Below are 6898 nucleotides of genomic sequence, written 5' to 3'. Positions count from 1 at the left end.
CTAACCCAATTGTTTCAAAGGTCACCTTGGCCCATATCCCTTCTACCCAGTCCCAAGTTGCCAAAGCATGTAATTCACGGCTTGCGGTTTTTCCCTATAAAAACTCTTTACCCCTGAGCCCTCCTCTGCCACATTTCCCTTCATCTTCTGGGAAGTGGCCCAGGTTCAAACCTGACAATAAAAGGACCCTTATATGCTTTCATCAGAAACCGGTTCCTTGGTGGTCTCCAGAAATGGGTACAACAGTTCCAGGACAGTCAGGGCTATATGCAGAGAAACCCTGTCTCAAACAACAACAAAAGAAGAGCCATTGCTGGTTTCCACCAGGTGATTATTCTTTTTTTTTTTTTCCTTCCAGAGCTGAGGACTGAACCCAGGACCTTGCGCTTGAGCTTTACCACTGAGCTAAATCCCCAACCCCAAAAAGCAAAGAGCTTTTCTTTTCTTTTTTTCTTTTTTTAAATTAAATTAAATTTAATTTTTTTTTTTTTTTTTTGAGACAGGGTTTCTCTCTGTAGCTGTGCGCCTTTCCTGGATCTCACTCTGTAGAGCAAGCGGGCCTTGAACTCACAGAGATATGCCTGGCTTTGCCTCCCAAGTGCTGGGATTAAAGGTATGCACCAACACTAGAGCTTCTTAACAGGGACTAGTTTTGCTCTCTGTGGGACACTGGCCATATCTAGTCCAAGTAACATATAAAGTCAGACCCATCAGAATAACACCAGACTTCTCAACAGAAACTATGAAAGCTAGAAGGTCCTGGACAAATGTTATGCAGACAATAAGAGACCATGGATGCCAACTCAGACTATTATACCCAGCAAAACTCTCAATCAACATAGACGGAGTAAACAAAATATTCCATGATAAAACCAGATTTAAACAATACCTATCCACAAATCCAGCCCTACAGAAAGCACTAGAGGGAAAAATCCAACCTAAAGACGTTAAACACACCGATGAAAACTCAGGCAATAGATAATCCCACACCAACAAACACCAAAGAAGGAAAACGCAACAGGACCACAAAAAAATAAGAGGAGTTATCAATCACTGGTCATTAATATCCATCAATATTAATGGTCTCAACTTACCTATAAAAAGACACAGACCAACAGAATGGATAAGAAAAGAGGATCCATCATTCTGCTGCATACAAGAAACACACCTTAACTTCAAAGACAGACACTACCTCAGAGTAAAGGTCTGAGAAAAGACTTTCCAATCAAATGGACCTAAGAAGCAAGCTGGTGTAGTTATCCTAATATTTAATAAAATAGACTTCAAACTAAAATCAATCAAAATAGATCAGGATGGGCAGTACACATTTATCACAGGAAAAATCCACCAAGATGAAGTCTCTATTCTGAATATTTATGCCCCCAATACAAGGGTACCCACATGCATAAAAGAAACATTACTAACGCTTAAATCGCACATCAAACCCCACACATTTCAACACATTTCAACACACCACTCTCACCAAAAGACAGATCTACCAGGCTGAAACTTAACAAAGAAATAAAGGACCTAACTGATGCTATGACTCAAATGGACTTAATAGATATCTACAGAACATTCCATCCTAACACAAAAGAATATACCTTCTTCTCAGCACCCCATGGAACCTTCTAAAAAACTGACCACATGCTTGGTCACAAAGCAAATTTCGACAGATACAAAAACATTGGAATAACCTCCTGTATCTTATCAGACCATCATGCCTTAAAGTTAGACTTCAACAACAAAAATTACAGAAAGCCTACAATCTCATGGAAACTGAATAATGCCCACCTGAAACATCAATGGGTCAAGGAAGAAATAAAGAAATTAAAGATTTTCTAGAATTCAATGAAAATGAAAGTACAACATACCCTAACTTATGGGACACTATGAAAGCAGTGCTAAGAGGAAAATTCATAGCTCTTAATACACACATAAAGAAGTTGGAGAAATCTCACACTAGTGACTTAACAGCACACCTGAAGCTCTAGAACAAGAAGAAACAAACTCACCCAGGAGAAATAGACTCCAGGAAATAATCAAATTGAGAGCTGAAATCAAGGAGATAGAAACCAAGAGAACAATACAAAAAAAATCAATGAAACAAAGAGTTGGTTCTTTGAGAAAATCAACAAGATAGACAAACCCCTAACCAAATTAACCAAAGAGGCAAAGAGAAAGCACCCAAATTAACAAAAACAGAAATGAAAAGAAAGACATAACAACAGACAATGAGGAAATCCAGAGAATCACCAGGTCATACTTCGAAAACCTGTACTCCACAAAATTGGAAAATCTGGGAGAAATGGACAATTTTCTAGATAGATACCACACACCAAATTTAAATAAAGACCAGATAAACTATTTAAATAGACCAATAACCCCTAAAGAAATAGAAACAGTCATCAAAAATCTCCCAACCAAAAAAAGCCCAGGACCAGACAGTTTCAGTGCAGAATTCTACCAGACTTTCTTTTCTTTTTTTTTTTTTAACCAGTGCATTTAACCTCTGAGCAATCTCTTCAGCCCTCTACCAGACTTTCAAAGAACTAATTCAAATATTCTTCAAATTGTTCCACACAATAGAAACAGAAGGAACATTACCAAACTCTTTTTATGAGGATACAATTACCCTGATACCCAAACCATACAAAGATGTAACAAAGAAAGAGAATTACAGACCAATCTCCTTTGATGGAGACATTGATGGAAAATACTCAACAAGATATTGGCAAACTGAATCCAAGAATACATCAAAAAATTATCCACTATGACCAAGTAGGTTTCATCCCAGGGATGCAAGGATGGTTCAACATACAAAAATCTGTCAATGTAGCCAGGCGGTGGTGGCACACGCCCTTAAGCCCAGCACTTGAGAGGCAGAGCCAGATGGATCTCTGTGAGTTTGAGGCCAGCCTGGGCTACCAAGTGAGTTCCAGGAAAAACACAAAGCTACACAGAGAAACCCTGTCTCGAAAAACAAAAAAACAATACTTACCTGGCAGGGGAGATACCATGATCACAAAGGTGGTTTTCCCAGGGCAAGGCTTATCCATTGCACTCCAGATGTGCTGACCCCTGTGATTTCCCCAAATTCGGGAAACTCCACTGCATAATTTGTGGTAGTGAGGGACTGAGTTCACGCTCTCCCCTAAAAAAAACCAAACCAAAACAAAACAAAACAAAAATCTGCCAATGTAATACACCATATAAACAAACAAAGAAAAAAACCACATGGTCATCTCATCAGATGTTGAAAAGCCTTTGACAAAATCCAACACCCTTTCATGACAAAGGACTTAGAGAGATCAGGAATACAAAGAACATTCCTAAACATAATAAAGACAATTTACAGCAAGCCAACAGCCACCATCAAATTAAACTGAGAGAAACTCAAAGAGATTCCACTAAAATCAGGAACAAGACAAGGCTGTCCATTCTCCCCCTATTTATTCAATATTGTACTTGAAGTTCTAGCTAGAGCAATAAGACAACAAAAGGAGATCAAAGGGATACAAAGGAAGAAGTCAAACTTTCACTATTTGCAGATGATATGATAGTATACATAAGTGACCCCAAAAATTCTACCAGGGAACTCCTACAGCTGACAAACTCCTTCAGTAAAGTGGCAGGATACAAGATTAACTCAAAAAAATCAGTAGCCCTCCTATACACAAATGATAAAAGGGCTGAGGAAGAAGTCAGAGAAACATCACCCTTTATAATAGTCACAAATAATACAAAATACCTTGGGATAACACTAACTAAATGAGTGAAGGACCTTTTTGATAGGAACTTTAAATCTCTAAAGAAAGAAATTGAAGAAGATATCAGAAAATGGAAGGATCTCCCATGCTCATGGATAGGTAGGATTAACATAATAAAGATGGCAATCTTACCAAAAGCAATCTACAGATTCAATGCAATCCCCATCAAAATCCCAACACAATTCTTCATAGACTTGGAAAGAAAAATACTCAACTTCATATGGAAAAACAAAAGACCCAGGGTAGCTAAAAGAATCCTGTATAATAAAGCAACCTCTGGAGGCATCACCATCTCTAACATCAAGCTCTACTATAGAGCTACAGTAATAAAAACAGCTTAGTACTGGTTTAAAAACCAACATGCAGACCAATGGAATCGAATTCAAGACCCTGACATTAATCCACGCATATATGAACAACTGATTTTTGACAAAGAATCCAAAACTATACAATGGAAAAAAGAAAGTATTTTCAACAAATGGTGCTGGCATAACTGGATGTCAATATGTAAAAGATTACAAATAGATCCACATCTGTCACCATGCACAAAACTCAAGTCCAAGTGGATCAAAGACCTCAACATGAATCCTGTTACACTAACCTTAAGAGAAGAGAAAGTAGGAAGGAGTCTTGAACTCATTGACACAGGAAACCACTTCCTAAATATAACACCAGCAGCACAGACACTGAGCACAACAACTAATAAATGGGACCTCTTGAAATTGAGAAGCTTTTGTAGGGCAAAAGACATGGTCAATAAGACAAAAAGACAGCCTACAGAATGGGAAAAGACCTTCACCAACCCCACATCTGCCAAAGGACTGATCTCCAAAGTATATAAAGAACTCAAGAAGCTAGACATCAAAACACTGAACAATCCAATTAAAAAATGAGCTAAAGAGCTAACCAGAGAATTCTCAAAAGAAGAATCACAAATGGCTGAAAGACATTTAAAGAAATGCTCAACATCCTTAATCATCAGAGAAATGCAAATCAAAACGACTCTGAGATACTACCTTACATCTGTCAGAATGGCTAAGATCAAAAACACTAGTGACAGTCAATGTTGGAGAGGATACAGAGCAAGGGAACACTCCTCCACTGTTGGTGGAAATGCAAACTTGTACAACCACTGTGGAAATCAGGATGGTGGTTTCTCAGAAAATTGGGAATCAGTCTACCTTAAGACCCAGCCATACCATTCTCCGACATATACCCAAGGAATGCTCAATCATACCACAAAGATATATGCTCAACTATGTTCATAGCAGCACTATTTATAATAGCCAGAACCTGGAAACAACCTAGATGCCCGTCAACTGAAGAATGGATTAAGAAAATGTGATACATATACACAATGGAGTACTACTCAGCAGAGAAAAACAATGACAGCATGAAATTTGCAGTTAAATGGATAGAACTAGAAAAGATCATCCTGAGTGAGGTAACCCAAACCCAGAAGGACAAACATGGTATGTACTCACTCATAAGTGGATTCTAGATATAAAGCAAAGAACAATCAGACTGCAACCCACAGAACCAGGGAGGCTATATAGCAAGGTGGGTACCCTAGGATGACTGTGGCTTATAATAAGTTTTGGTTTTAGTCAATTACTGGGAAAGCCTCAATCAAGCATTCCACTATTAGGCTACGAATTTATACTCTACCAAGCTGATAATAGAAAAATAAATAAATAAATAAATAAATAAATAAATAAATAAATAAATGGGAAAAATAGAAAAGATTAAAAAAAAGAAAGAAAGAAAGAAAGACCTATTAATGAACATAGGAAAAATATTCAGATGCAGACAGAGGAATTTAGACCAAAACCTACCACACCATTGCATGGTAAAACTGAAGAGAGGTGGCCTGGGGTTATTAAAAAAAAAAATCTTAGTTTTTCCAGTTACTACACAAGTATGAACAGCAGATGATAGATACTCCCAAGGTTATGTAGATGTTAAATGGAATCCTATAGAAATGTTATACTTGAGGAGATTTAAGAAATGGTATGCATTTTCTGTATAAGAAGCAGTTTTAAATTCATGGGCAACTCAGAACAGAATTATCCCTCAAGACTAGAAAGATTTGGCTACAGCAGTATTGGAAGTTGGTCCTCAGTTACAATGGAGAACATGGTGAAGAGAGGAAGCTAGGGTCCTAGAACAACAAAGTAGGGCAAGATGTATGAAAATTTTCCAAGACCAGCTTCACAGTGAAGGCCAGTATGCTGATTTGCAAAGACAGTTTGATCACTCCTTGGCACTATGTTGTATAGCAGCTTTGCATGCTTGGGACAGGGTTGAAGAATTAGGAAAGAGGACTGATTCATTTAATAAAATTATACAAGGCCCAAAAGAAGCCTTCACTGATTTTACTTTTACAAAGATTGACTTCATCTGTGAATAGAATGATATCAGATCCAGAAGTCAGACAAATATTAATTGAATCTTTGAAAATACTAATTCAGAATGCAAAAGGGTAATTAGGCCTTTAAAGGCAAGATCAGCACCGATAGATGAATGGGTTAGAAATGCAGCTGTTATTGGAGCTCATGTTTATGAGGATACTTGGATAGGAGAAATGATTTCTAAAAATTGTAAGAAAAATAAAAATGTCACATGTTTTAATTGTAGTAAGCAAGGTTATCTGAAATGGGATTATAGGTACGGCATTCCTAGAAACAATGGTTTTCTAGAGCTAATCCAAACAGAAGACCCAAGTCTTCTGGAATATGCAGAAGGTGTGGCAAAGGCTGACATTAGATTAATGAATGCAGATCAACAAGGGATAGGCAAGGTAACCCTTTGGCATTGGGAAATGCCTTAGGGGGCCTCTCACAGGCTTCAGTATCAAATTTGGTTCAATCATTTCCTGTCAACAGTGGAGAAACTCATCCATAGAGCAATTAAAAGACTTAATTCACGTTGTTAAAAATCATACTGCTTGCCAGGCAATGGTGGCACACACCTTTAATCCCAGCACTCCAGAGGAAGAGGCAGGCCGATCTCTGTGAGTTCAAGGACAGCATCAAGGGTCCCAGAACCAAGAGGTATACTGAGCAGAGTTCTCCAGAGAACACTGCTGGACTGTGCCATACCTTTCCCAGACCCTGCAACCTATCCCT

The 6898-nt window shown here is 38.1% G+C and overlaps 1 non-coding gene across 1 annotated transcript; it reads left to right on the top strand.

The window, feature by feature from the left end:
- Positions 1-2993: 2993 nt before the first annotated feature.
- On the top strand, positions 2994-3157 carry LOC118583258. The gene has a single exon (XR_004944847.1). It is a non-coding gene; the product is annotated as a U1 spliceosomal RNA (small nuclear RNA).
- The last annotated feature ends 3741 nt before the right edge of the window (positions 3158-6898 follow it).

This window comes from Onychomys torridus, chromosome 4, assembly GCF_903995425.1.
Source record: "Onychomys torridus chromosome 4, mOncTor1.1, whole genome shotgun sequence".
Lineage (NCBI taxonomy): Eukaryota > Metazoa > Chordata > Mammalia > Rodentia > Cricetidae > Onychomys > Onychomys torridus.
The sequence above is the reverse complement of the archived record's forward strand: the minus strand, read 5'-3'. Positions and strand labels throughout refer to the sequence as shown.